At 38.2% G+C, this 14,506-nt stretch overlaps 1 protein-coding gene across 5 annotated transcripts in view; it reads left to right on the top strand.

Annotated features, from left to right (window-relative positions):
* Positions 1 to 14,506, top strand: part of CCNT2 (cyclin T2) — a 39,917-nt gene that overhangs the window by 4,856 nt on the left and 20,555 nt on the right. Inside the window, exon 3 of one of the 5 annotated variants that reach the window (XM_089329286.1) lies at positions 9,862 to 10,024. The exons of 3 other annotated variants lie outside the window; for them this stretch is intronic. The gene's annotated coding sequence lies outside the window, so the exon portion shown is untranslated. Of the gene's footprint in view, positions 1 to 9,861; positions 10,025 to 13,452; positions 13,543 to 14,506 lie in introns of those variants that run through there. One more of the 5 variants, XM_051849616.3, reaches the window with a different exon arrangement.

Here is a 14,506-nt window from a genome sequence, read left to right as displayed (position 1 = left end):
ATGGAGCAGCCGGTACTCCAAATGGCACCCATATGGAATGCCAGTGCTGCAGATGGCAGCTTAATCTGCTACAAACAGTGCTGGCCTCTGGAAAGTGACTCTTCTTGTGTTACTTTCTTCTCTTGTATAGAAGTGAATGACTTGGAGGAAAGCCATCCTATTATCTCTATCTAGAGAAGTACTCAACAATCCACCCCATTGTTGGGGGGGGGGGGTCATTTGTTCTTTGTTTTGTTTTCTTTTTTGGCTTTACTCAGTGTCACACCAGTGACTAGAAGAGTGCCTCACGTGGAGAAGATAGCACATATTTATCAATGGAATAGATCCATTGTTGCTCACAGGTCTGTGGAGTGAATCCTATCTATATGAGTATATTTTCTCCCACATAATGGGGTTTAAAATATTATCTTTTGTTACAAAACATACATGGGCATATGGTAAATAAAAATGGTACAGAAGGGGTTATGGTAAACCTCCCATCCAAGAGTCTTGAGTTCCCACCCTGCCTTATTAACCATTTTTGTGTATCCTGTCAGAAATATTTCTTGCTTGCAAGCATGTATGTATGTATGTATCTGTTTCATCACAGAAAAGTTTATTTTCTTCTCCTTTCACAGTTCTTTCATCCAGTACACAGCAATGTGAGAATATGCAAAATTGCATATATGCTAGCTGGGATTAGTTGTCACTACTTAGGGGATAGGAATTTTTTTAAGATGGCACTGGAAGGGAGAGTATAGACTTTGAGCCTGTGGTTCTCAACTTTTGTTGATTTTTACCCACAAAGGAACATTTGGCAATGTCTGCCAACAGTTTTGATCATCATGATCATCACAACTGGGTGAGAGGGTGCTTCTGGCATCTGATAGACAGAAACATGCTGCTAAGCTTCCTGCAGTGCACAGGACGGGCCCTGAAACACAGGAAGTTGTCTTGTATGAAGTGTTGTTAGTGCTGAGGTTTAGAAAACCCAATGTTAACATAAAGAATTAAGTCTGTGAAGGAGAATGCTCTAGGCAGAGGATTACCAAAGCTTTGCTGTCTCCACTAGATTTTGATGGCTCAGTAAATTTCATCACTTCTAGTAAGAAATCACCTGTTAATCTATAATTCCCCTCAGGTGCCTTCGTATTAACAGAGATTACATTTGTGATTTTTTTTTTTTAAAGATTTATTTATTTGAAAGTTAGAGTTACACAGAGAGAGTCTTCCGTCCGATGGTTCACTCCCCAGTTGGCCGCAACAGCCGGAGCTGCACCGATCCGGAGCCAGGAGCTTCTTCTGGGTCTTTCACGTGGGTGCAGGGGCCCAAGGACTTGGGCCATCTTCTGTTGCTTTCCCAGGCCATATAGCAGAGAGCTGGATCGGAAGAGGAGCAGCCGGGACTATAACTGGCTCCCATATGGGATGCTGGCTCTTCAGGCCAGGGTGTTAACTTGCTGCGCCACAGCGCCAGCCCCTGTAATCTCTTTTTTAAATTGAGAACTTTAGGGATGCTCTGGTATTCCTAAAATTAACTTTGTTGTGGCATCTCTGACATTAAAAAGAGGTTTGATAGACCTTTTGGTGCTTAATTTTGTCTTATTTCATTAGCTTTGGTTTATTTAATGATTTCATTCTTATTCATTAGCTTTGGTTTATTTAATGATTCATGGGAAGAATTGGATTTATTTTTAATCATAGGGATTTTTAAAAATACATTTGTAAAACTTAGAAAAAGAATTAAAAAATACATTTGTAAAACTTAGGATTTTAAAATTTTTTTTGAAAGGCAGAGAGAGTCTTCCATTCATTGGTTCACTCTCCAAATGCCCACAACAACAAAGTTCAGGCCAGGCTGAAGCCAGGAACTAAGAACTCATCCAGGTCTCCCTTGAGCTGCCATCTGCTGCCTCCAGTTAGCAGGAAGCTGAATCAAGTGTAGGAGCCAGAACTAAACCAGGTGCTCTGGCAGGGGATACAGGCATCCTAAGTGGTAACTTAGTCAACCACTCTGCCAAATGCTCACCCCTGATAGTTAGGTTTATTTGATAGGTGTTTTTTTAAATATTTATTTGAGGTTGATGTCCTCTCTCTTTTTTTTTTTTTTCCACATAAAAACATGGGAATTACAAAGGTTAAATATAGCTTGTCTGAGGTCACACAGCAACTGTGAACAAAAACAAGAATCACACCCAGATTTAGACTGTGTACAAAGCTAACTGTACCTACCTCGAATATCTTACTGGGACCATCTTCACAGGCCTGAAATTTCTCACTGATAGCAGTATGTGTAAAGCCTTTGTGGTGTGCTTGTGATTGACATCAAAATTATCAAGATAAGTCTTTAAAGGTACATTTTACAGTGCTTTAGATGGAGCTGTGCCTCAGAGCAGGATATTTGTGTGAGTCCTGAGGTTCTTTGCTTTAAGTTTTCCCAAGTGGTACTGATGCTTGCTAAATTTGAATACCACTGGTGAATACCACTGGTTTTAATTTTGCTTTTGTTATACTCTGGTCATGTTCTATAGGAGTCAAGTTGGCATATGTTTTATTCTTTACCTTCTGAAGTATCTTGTGAAATCTAAAAAAGATCCCACTATGTAACATTCTCTTAGGTGTGTTTGTCTGGGGTGAAGTATTCTTACTGGGAAAACGGACTCAGTTACTAAGAGACTTGTGCAGATTTTAAACAGACATTGTGTACCTGGGTCTTTTTGGGTTGTTGTTTAAGAGTTATTTATTGGGGCCCGGCATTATGGCGTAACAGGTTAAACTGCCTCCTGTAGTGCCACTGTGGGCATCAGTTTGAGTCCCAGCTGCTCCACTTCTGATCCAGCTCTCCGCTGATGCACCTGTGAAAGCAGCAAGAGTCCTTGGACCCCTGCACCCATGTGGGAAACCCAGAAGAAGCTCTTTGTTCTGGCTTTGGCCTGGCCCAGCCCTGGCCATCAGGGAAGTCAATCAACAGATGGAAAATCTGTGTCTCTTACCTATTAAAAAAAAAAAAAAAGATATTTATTTGAAAGGCAGAATTACACAAAGGGAGAGAGTGACAGAGAGATCAGTCTTCAATCCACTGGTTTACTCCCCAGATGGCCCCAATAGCCAGTGTTGGGCCAAGCTGAAGTTAGCAGCCTGGAACTCCATTCAGGTCTCCCATGTGGGCACAGGATTTTGATCATCCTCTGCTGCTTTCTCAGACTCATTAGCAGGGAGCTGGATTGGAAGTGGAGCAGCTGAGACTCGAACAGTGCACGTATGGGATCCTGACATTGCTGGCAGTGTCTTAACCTGTTGCACCCCAATGCCACCCCATACCTGGGATTTAAATAAAATTGTTTTGCCTAATCCTATACTGTAGTTCTCACTTTCCTGCTTCAGTAGGTTTTAGTAGTACAGCACCGTGTGGCTACTGGTGCCAGTGATGTCTAAGAAAATACAGGAAGTAAATAGTGAAAATTAGATTTTCATTGGCTCAAGTTATTGAACTAAATACAGAAAGGTCTTCAGATTCCTCTTTCAACAGTCAGTCTTAGCAATTTTTTTTCTTTCTTTCTTTTCTTTTTTTTTTTTTTTTTTTTGACAGGCAGAGTGGACAGTGAGAGAGAGACAGAGAAAAAGGTCTTCCTTTGCCGTTGGTTCACCCTCCAATGGCCGCCGCGGCCGGCGCACCGCGCTGATCCGATGGCAGGAGCCAGGAGCCAGGTGCTTTTCCTGGTCTCCCATGGGGTGCAGGGCCCAAGCACCTGGGCCATCCTCCACTGCACTCCCTGGCCACAGCAGAGAGCTGGCCTGGAAGAGGGGCAACCAGGACAGAATCTGGCGCCCCAACCGGGACTAGAACCCGGTGTGCCGGCGCCGCTAGGCGGAGGATTAGCCTAGTGAGCCGCGGCACCGGCCAGTCTTAGCAATTTTGCATTGTGCATCTAGTTTTCCTGGAGAGCCTTTCTCTGCATTCATGTGATTGTGCTTATCAAGCTTTATGACTAGGTTCAAGTTGTAGCTTTAAGTATACCCGCAGATAACTCTAGTTTTCCATCTCTGAATTTCTGTCTCTGATCTTACCTTGAGTGCTATTCACATTCTATTGTATTCCATCTATTCAGTGTTCTTTAATGTACATATATGAGGTAAGTTTTTAGTTATTGTTTTTTAGGGAATAATTAAGTCCTTGAAATGTGTTCTGTTAAATAAAGATGATACATCTAGGGTGCATTTATGAATAAGCATTACAAAGATTATCTAACATTCTGGATTTAATTTTCTCAAATTAATCTGTGGAGCACCTCTAGAAAATTTTCCAAAAAAGCTTCAAATGGTATTTTGAAACATGATGCTCTTATCTGCGTAGTTATAGGTGTGTTGGCCAAAAGAGTATAATGTATTATAAAAATCTTTAAATTGTTTATTTATGTGCTGCTTAGTCCATTTGTCCCAGAACTACGAAATACTTCTTAGTCTGTTTTGTGGTGCTAAAAGAGAATACCTGTGATGAGTAATTTATATTGAACAGAAATTTATTGATTTACACTTCTGGAGGCTAGCAAACCTAAAAATCAAGGCTCCAACATCTGACTAGGGCCTTCTTGCTGACTTACCACATAGCCCAAGGTAAAAGGACAAGAACACAGGAGAGTGAACTCCAGGGCCCTTTTTATGATGTAAATCCGTAGATGAATACAGTCCTTGTGACCCAGACACCTCCCATCAGACTTTTACATCCCAGCAGTGTGCCATTGGGATTCAATTTCCTACACACAGATTCTAGGGCGTACATTCAAAGCATCACCATTTTTAAACAAATAGAGTAGGTTTTTACATTAACAATTATAAGAGAGGTCTTCAGAAAGTTCATAGAAAATGCTTGTCTTTGAATTCATTTACCACAAACTTTTTGAAGTACCCTTTTGTATCGAGTGTTTGCATTGGCCAGGACCCTCAAATATCAGTATAAAGTAAAAGTGGGGGAAGGCTAATAGCATGGTGTGTAAGCTGCTGCTTCCCAGATTGGAGTGCCTGGGTTCAAGTTCCAGCTCTGCTCCCATTTCAGCATCCATTGCTGGGAACCCCTGGGAGGCAGCAGGTGATGACTCAAGTACCTGGCTCCCTCCCAACCACTTGGGGGACCAGATAGAGTTCCCAGCCCCTGCCTTCAAGCTGGCCCCAAGTATTTGGGGATTTGGGGAGTGAAACAGCAGATGGGATCTATTTGGCTCTCTTTCTCTGCCTTTCAGATAAGTAAATACTTTTTTTTTTTTTTTAAAGAGTAAGATTGAACTCATGTTTATGACTAAATATTTAAGACCATTTCAGGAGTACTGTTTTTAGCGTCTAAAATCGGTTAATTTTTAAAGTGAGAATTCAGATCATTATTCAAATATAAACATTGTATACACATTCTAGGCACTAAGAATAAATGATGGAAATCTCTTTACCACCTACAATAGGAGGGGCTTCAACAACTGTAAAAGCAGAATTAAAAGAAATGAATTTAATTGAAGCGCCCTTGGGGCATTTATCTAATCTTTTACACCTAAATAAGTTAAGGTTTTAGTTGTAAAGCTGGCAATATTAAGTACTCTTTTTGTGACCCTGTTTAAAGAAATAAATATCATGTGAAGTTTTCCTCTAAATTATTTTGATCTGAGGGCTGGTGTTGCAGTGCAGCAGGTTAAGCTTCTGCCTTTGACACCAGCATCCCATATGAGCGCCAGCAGTTCAAGACCTGGCTGCTTCCCTTCTGAACCAGCTCTCTACTAATGTGCCTGGGAAAGCAGCGTAATATGACTTGCATGCAGTTCCTGGCTTCAGCTTGGCCCTGCCCCAGCCTTGTGGCCATTTGGTTTGTGAACCAGCAGATAGAAGATTGATCTCTCCCTCTAATTCTGCCTTTCAAATAAATAAAGTGTTTTTTTTTTAATTATTTCATCTGATACAGAAAAAGGAATGAGAGAGAACTAACAGTTCAGTTACTTGTTCAGCATTAAAATTGTAGAATACAAAGTTAATGGTTGTATGCTATATATTCACATGATAGTGGGACCATATTATTTCACAGACATTGAGTGCATAGTAATGTGACAGATAAGGAGGCTTTTTTTTTTTTTTTTTAACAAATAAGACAGGAATAGTGCTTTCCCTAAGGGACATACATTGTAGTGGATGAGACATAAAATACTGATGGTTTACTTTAAACTTGTCTGCCTAATATGGAATTGGCCAAAGACAATAATCAGTTCGAACTGTTTTGTAATAACCTATAAAAATTTTTCTCATGGTATATTTTCATGTTTCATTCTCTTCAGATTGGCAACTGTGGGTTTAAAACTGGCTGTCTAGTCTGATAAGCCATTAAGTGGTTATTAAACTATTTGAAATATGGCTATTGTACTGTTATAATAAATTTTAGTTTAAATTTAAAAATTCAAAATAAAATAATTTCCCATTAAATACAACTTTGTTGTGGTAAGACTGTGTTTCACTTTGTTGAAATATTAGCATCTGAATTGAGATGTGACATCAATGTAAAATACCAAATTTGGAAGGGTTAAATGGGAAAACATGAAAACACATTTAATATTTTTTATATTAAGTAGACATTTGTATCCATCAACAAATAAAATGACTTTGGGATTCGCAATACAGTAATTTCTTCTCCTGACAAATTGCACATTTAAACATTTTTAAAATGAGGGTTCCTTGGATGATAGAATGGTTCTTTTCTGGTCAAGAATCTGAAGGTACTGAAAACTGATATAATTCCAGGCTTGAATAAAAATAGCCAAAAAGAGGTTCTGGCATTTTGGTACAGCAGATTAAGCCTTGGCTTGGAAGTCCTGCATCCTGTGTTGCTGTGTTGAGTCTTGAGTGCTGTGTTGAGTCCCAACTCTGCTTCTGATCTAGTTTCCTGCTAATGTTCCTGGAATACAATAGAATATGGATGGCACAAGTACTTGGGTTCCTGCTGTTCAGGTGGGAGATCTGGGTGGAATTCCTGGCTCCTGGCTTCAGTTTGGCTCAGCCCTGACTGTTGAGGACATTTGGGGAGTAGGCCAGCAGATGGAAAAATCTGTAGCTCTCTGTCACTCTGCCTTTCAGATAAATAAATAACAAAACTTTAAAAAAAAAATCCAAGAGGGAAGGGAAACGAAATTGTGAGGATGTGGGGCAACCTTTAAATGGTGTTTTGTATTGTTGTGGCTCAATAATTGATGTTTTTAATGTCTAGTAATTGTTTGGTTCACTCTAGGTAGACTTATAAATCTGTTCAAATTATTTTTCTTAGCCAAGCACACAAATAAATGATTTTCTGAAATACTTGCATAATTGAAATGTGAAAAGTTAACCACTGTTTAAGAAATGAGTACTAATTCAAGTTTTAAATTGGCAAATGTGTGGTAAAGTTATACATGATTAAGATGCACACTTGTATACGGTCAGCTGATTTTCAATGAAAGTGATGCTTGATTTGTAATGCTTGATTAGACTTTGACTTCCTTGAGATTTCCTTTGCTGGTGTGCATTTATTATATCTATTTAAATTTGAATACCATAAAATTCACATATTTAGGATATATAAATGGATGTGCATACAAAGTTGTCCAACCATCACCATGTTCTAAAGATAGAATATTTTCATCCACCCAAAAAGAAGCCCTGTACCCATTAGCTATTGACAACCTATCCTTTTCCCCTTCCTAGCGATGGGCAACCACTAACTCATTTTCTGTCTCCATATAGTTTCATCTTTTGGACATTTCATATAAATAGAATCCTGCAATATATGGCCTTTTATGTAGCATGTTTTCGAGGCCCATGCATGTTATATGTAGCACATTAGCACTTTATTCATTTCTAATGATGAATACTATTTCATCTGTGCTACAGCTGTACATCTTTCATTTATCAGGTGATGGAAATTTGGGTTAATTTCCACTTGTTGGCTGTAATGAATAATGCTGCTATATACATTCATGTATAAGTTTTTTTTAATATGGTTTCTCTTACTAGAAACCTGAGAAGTTCCCCCCCCTTTTTAAGATGTATTTTATTTATTTTGGACATGTATTTCCATTTCTCTTGGATATATTCATATACCCAAGAATAAGATTGTTAAGTTATATAGTAACTCTAGATTCCAGTAATCTTTTTGAAAACACTTTGAGGAAGGGCCAAACTGTTTTCCAAAATAGGCATGCTATTTTACCATCCTACAAACAATAATAATAGTTTGGTGTTAATTTCTCTACATCCCCCAGCATTTAAAATTATCTTTTTATAGCCATCCTGGTGGTTGTGAAATGGAATCAACCATTCTATGCATTCTTTATATTATGTCTTTCATTTATTTTGAGTTAGTTTTTGTATGTAGTGTAAAGGAAAAGGTTCATTTTATTTTGTTACATACAAATATACAGTTGCTCCAGCACAATTTGTTAAAAAGACTAATCTTTGTCCCACTGCATTGTGTCGACACTTTTATTGAAAATCAGTTGACCATAAATATAAGGGTTTACTTCTCGACTCTGAATTATGCGTCCATTATAGAAATAGAATTATGCGTCCTTGAAAGGCAGAGTTACAGGGAAGGGGGCCTGTGAGGGGAAGGAAGGCGGAGGAAACAACAGAGATCCTCCCTCTGCTGGGGTGGTTCAAAGTCAGGAGTGGAAGCTGCTTCAGGTCTCCCACTGCCCCAAGTGCTTAAGCCATCCTCTGCTGCTTTCCCAGGAGCGTTAGCAGGGAGCTAGATTAGAAGAGCAACCAGAGACTCAAAGCAGCACCCATATGGGATGCTGGCACTGCAGGCTGTGGCTTTACCTGCTACGCCACAGTGCCGGCTGCACTCATACAGCCTTGATTACTGTAACTTCATGTAGTAAGTTTGACATTCAAGAAATCTGCCAGCTTTTTCTTTTGCAAGATTGTTTTGGCTATTCTGGATCCCTTTTCTTTCCATATGAATTTGAGGATAACCTTGTCAGTTTCTGCAAAAAATACAGCTGAGATTTTTATAAAGGTTACATTGAATCTGTGTATAAATTTGGAAAGTATTACTGTTTTCACTAAGCCATCATAAGAGAGGTGAGGTGGCCTTTTGTAAGATCTGGTTTTGTTTGTTTTTAAGGTGTATTTACTTGAATAGCCAGAGGTATAGAGAGAAAGGGACAGGCAGATCTTCTGTCTGCTGATACACTCTCCAAATGTCCATAATGGTCAGGACTGGGCCAGGTCAAAACCAGGAGCCAGGAATTACTTCTGGGTCTCCCACATGGATGGCCAGGGCCCAAGCATTTGGGTCATCTTTTGCTGCTTTTCCAGACACTTTAGCAAGGAGATTGGAAATGTAGCAGCCAAGGCTGAAATTAGTGATCACATGGGGTACCAGTGTCCCAGGTGGCTGCTTAACTTGCTGTACCACAATGCTGGCCCCTTGTATAGAATATTTGAAAACCTATGCAGTGTTAATGTTCTTGTTTCACAATAGTATATGAGTCTTGTTTTTGACTGTTTATTGTGGGTTAGTATGTGCTATGCCTATATAATGGAAAGTAGAGACTTAACTATGAAATGCTAAGTATACTTTAAATAACTTGTAAAATGCAAGATCATATGAAAGTACTACCAAAGGCTTATAGAAAATGGAATTGAAAGGTAAGTTTATTTTTGGTGCAGTCCATACAGTTTTCCATAATACACATTTTCTATGAATTCTTTGGAAGATCCCTTGTATTCATGTATTTCAAAACTTTTTGGATCAAAATAAACCTAATCTTCCAATTCCATTTTCCATGGACTTCTTAAGGTACTTTCATATTAAGAAGATTAAGTGTACTGTTTGGATTTTTTTTTAATGTTTGTTCATTTTTATGTATTTGGAAGGCAGAGCAACAGAGAGAGATAGCTCTTCCACCTGCTGGTTCACTTTCCAGATTCCTGCTACAACTGAGGCTGGGTCAGGAGGAAGCTAGGAGCCAGGAACTCAAGTACTTCAGCATCATCTGCCTCCTAGGCACATTAGCAGGAAGCTGGATCAGAAGCAGAGGTGGGACTGTAACCCAGGGATCCCAGGCTCTCCTATATGGATTGCCAGCATCCCAAGTGGTGACTTAACCCAATACATTCCCATGTCTGCCCCTCAATATACTCTTTTAACTATAATGTGGTCACTCTTTGAAAATCTCTTAATCAGTACTGCTTTTCAGTATTTTTCAGCCTCCATTAAAGCAGCCTTATTTTAAATGTAATTAAGATGTCCCAGTCTTGTTTTTATTTTTATGCTCAACACAGATTTTCTTACATGTCAATATTTCATTCACACATAATTATATGGTTAACAAAACAACTAAAACACCAGGCTGGGTTAATGACATTATCTGCAAAATTATAATTCTGTTTTCAGTGCAGCAAAGTTACAGATTTTAGTTTGAGCAAAATGCTCTTTCTTAATAACTGGGCCTTTTGACTTACTCTACTTTTTATCTTTGTTGGAGACTGGACCTCCCTTGTCTTTCCTTACATCAAAATTCTACTTATATTTTCATATTCTAAGATCTTCTGTCTGTGAGTCTATACTAAAGTGATACCACTACCACTTTCAAAACTATAGTTTTGAAAAAATAATTTCCAAATTTTGAGCTGTGACAACCGGAGTTTGCTGGGTATTTTTTAGTGGGTCCCTTTTAAAGATACTGAAAATAATTGCCCACATTTTCATTAGACAGCTAAACATCTTATGTTTAGATGTTTAGGGTGGTTAATGGGTAGGGAGCAAATGGCTCATGGCATAAAGATGAGACACAAGAACAGACTACAATGAGCCTTTTGTTAATATCAAATAGAAAGCGAACTTGAAGGTTTTTTTATTTGCTTCTCTTGGGGCTTTTTTGGATTAAGAGCTTTAAAGTTGAAAAGTAATGAAACAGATAGGACTAGATACTAAGTACAAACGTACACACAAATCCATGCACAAGATTAATAAAGGAATAAAAACTAGAATAATTCATTTAGAACTGACCAGTACAGCCATCATTGGTGACTTAGGAATTACCTAGGTTTTTGTTAATTTAACCTGTCCTTGTCTCCAGTTATTAAGGTTGAAATCAGCAATGGACAGTGAAGAATGTCAACAGAAGGGGGACAAAAGGGGGGACACAAGGGCCAGGAATGGGCAGGAGGAGAAAAGATGGAGAAGGGAGGGAGTCAGATCAAGAGGTAGGAATGGCAACAGAAGAGTAGAAAAGGAGAAGGGGAAAAAGGATATGGGTGTAAATCATTAAATTAATGTCAGGTGTCATTAACTCCAATGGTCAGATATGCTTAGTTAGCACTGAAACTGAATATTTAAAGAATTAAGTTTAACCACAGAAGGAAAAAGGTGGCCAAGAAGTAAATTTTTAAATAAACTTTTAAATGACTTCTTAAATTTAAAATCAAAGCCAACAATACACAGTTTTTAAGTTTTTTTTAACACAATGATAATAAATACTTGCTATTAGTTGAAGCACTGTTCTGAGTGCTTTTAGTATATATTGGTTCATTCAGTCCTCACTACAACTTGATTAGCAAGTACTGTTTCTCCCATTTTACAGATACAGAAACTGACACAGAGAGAATAAATAATTTGCCTAGACTAGTCAGATAACAAAGCCAGGATTCCATGAGACAGTCTGATTCCTGTATTATAGCTGGCTTCATCATCTCTACCGCCCCCTCTCCATGATTTGTGTGGTGTATCTGTAGAAATGTGTCTTATTTCAAGAATAGTTGAAAAAGTTTTGCATCTATTACAGTAACAAACTCTGGACACCATTTAAAAATTAACTTCCCTTCATTTTCTTTGTAATTTGAGAAAGTTTATAAACTTAAGTATCAACAGTGATCTGATTAAGAAACTGCGTGATTCCTTTCCATAGTAAACTACCAATTTATAATTGGTCACTCAAACCAAACTGTTCTCCATTAATGGTGATAGGAATTCTTGGGGTTTAAACCAAGTTCACATGTGAATAGTTGTTACTTTTTTTTTTTTCTTAAAGATTATTTACTTATTTGAAAGGCAGAGTTACATGAAGAGAGAAGGAGAGGCAGAGAGAGGTCTTCCATCCGCTGGTTCACTCCCCAGTTGGCCGCAATGGCCGGAGCTGCGCCGATCCAAAGCCAGGAGCCAGGAGCTTCCTCCAGGTCTCCCACGTGGGTGCAGGGGCCCAAGGACTTGGGCCATCCTCCACTGCTTTCCCAAGCCATAGCAGAGAGCTGGATCGGAAGTGGAGCAGCTGGGACTCGAACTGGCGCCCATATGGGATGTTGGCACTGCAGGCGGCTGCTTAACCTGTTACGCCACAGTGGTGGCCCCTGTTGTTACTTTCAAAGGTATACTCACCTTTAAAATCCACAGGACAACTAGCAGTATTTCTGCTGTCCAGAACATTGAAAATTCTTTCAAGCTACATAACAAAATCAGTTTTCCATACAAAAATCAGTAATGCCTAGTTTTATCACCTTGCTTATTCATCCTTAAAATTAAAACCTCACATGGATATTCATGAAGTAATTGTCTAAACAGGTGTTTTGTTTTGTTTTGTTTTTACAGCCCTGATGGAGTAAAATGTGTGCAGGCTGTAGAGGAGGAAATGTGAATGGAGTTAGTGGATTTCGCCAGGAACTTTGGAAGAGTGTTGAGTATTAGTATTCCACTAGAGGAGGATGAGAATTGAGTCCTGTTAGAGGGAATAAAAAGACTTCTGTGGGGAGTGTGGGGAAATAAACCAGGAGTCTACCCTGAAGACCAATACTTTGGCTCCCTGGATGCTTTTATATTTGTAGAATTCTAGAATCCTCAGAACTCATTCTTTGTTCTCTTTGAGACTCTTCTAAGGAGAAGACCTGTGCAGGTTGAAAGTGTTTCTAGGTACCAAGTTGCCTCTAGTACTGAGAAGTGTGAAGAGGGAATTGCCTTTCAGTGAACTAAGAAGTTCTGGATCATCTGTCAGTTATGATGGAAATTACTACATTTCAATCTAATTTGACTTTTGTATTGAACCACTTTTGCTTTGCTCTTTGATAAATAGTTGTAGCTTTGAAGACTGGACTAGCCATTCCCCTCTTACATGTGAAATGAGATAATAAATGAGGGATTGTGGGAAATTGTCTTCATTTTATGGAGTGTTTCTTTTAATTGCTGATGTTGACATTGGCTTTTGGAATACTTTGAATTTACTACTGTTACTTTTATATATGTATTATTCACATCTCATTCATTAAGCACACAAACTGAATAGAAGCCAAACAGTGCTAGATGCAGACACAAACAACTGGATCTTCGTGTTTAAGTGACTTCCAAACTAAGTTACTGTTTTCCATCTTTTAATTTTATAACTTTAATTTTTAAAACAAAATAAGTTGAAAGTATTTAGTGCTTTCAAGGAAATGTTTCTGATTGTTGAGAGTTTACCTCACTTGATTTTAGGTCTGTTTTAAAGATTTGTGCAATAGGAAAAGAACTTCTTGAAGTCATGTTCATTCCATTTACTCATCTACAAGTGCAGTGAGATTAGAGAACAGGTCAGTTTCAGATCCAAAACCCAGTGATCAAATTTCATGTCATGTTTTAAATGCTTTCCTCTCAGAGGAAAGGATCCTCCTTACCTGTATCAGAAATGCTCTCGGTGTTAACTACCTAATTCCTATGGTGTCATAATTTATGCCTCTTTCCACCTTCATTTTGGCATCGTTTCTTTATAGTAATCAGTAATCCTAGGATGTAGTGAGGATCATTTAGAAGTCACCTTTCCATGAAATTTCATGCATGTAACTTAAAAATGTTAGTTGTATTTCAAGTATGTCTGTTTTCCAGATCAGCAATTAATGGTTTATTACTAAGTTTTTGAATAAATATTTCAGAATTGATGTTTTCCTGTCCTAGTGTCTTTGTAGTGCTGTGTTTTTATACTTCTACCCAAAGAACTAATGTACTAAACTAAAAGAACTTACTGATTTCTGGATCTCCACTTGGTAGTGTTTCTGCTCTGTTGGTTTATTTTACATTTATACCTACCTTAGTTTTCCATCTACTTTATTGAAATAATAAAGGCATTATGTTGGCAGTTTTATTTGTGGGATTCTCTTACTTTGCCCTGTAGTTCCTTTTTCACCCCTTAAACAAGATTATGTAGCTCTTAGCCAAACAGTGACTCATTGCTTGATTTAAAAGGACACTAGGAAGTGGTGACTGTGTGCCTAAAAGAGTGAGAGTGTAATGGCTATGCTTATTCACTCTTCATCTTTTTTGTTTTTAAAGTATGGCATTATTTTGTTGGAGGTTTCCTTTTTTCCCTTTTTGTCTATAATGTAGATTAATCCTTAAACTTTCTCTTACTTAGCTAAGGTAAAATCTTCTCCCCTTTTCAAAACAAGTAGATTTTATAGATTGAGATAGATAACTAGTTTAATTAATAACTATTGAAACTCTTACATCCATCTTGTCATAGGTAACACAGTTCATAATATTAATAATTCAGTCCTTCCT

This window comes from Oryctolagus cuniculus, chromosome 3 (genome assembly GCF_051225735.1).
Source record: "Oryctolagus cuniculus isolate XC-2025 breed Fujian yellow rabbit chromosome 3, ASM5122573v1, whole genome shotgun sequence".
NCBI lineage: Eukaryota > Metazoa > Chordata > Mammalia > Lagomorpha > Leporidae > Oryctolagus > Oryctolagus cuniculus.
The sequence above is the reverse complement of the archived record's forward strand: the minus strand, read 5'-3'. Positions and strand labels throughout refer to the sequence as shown.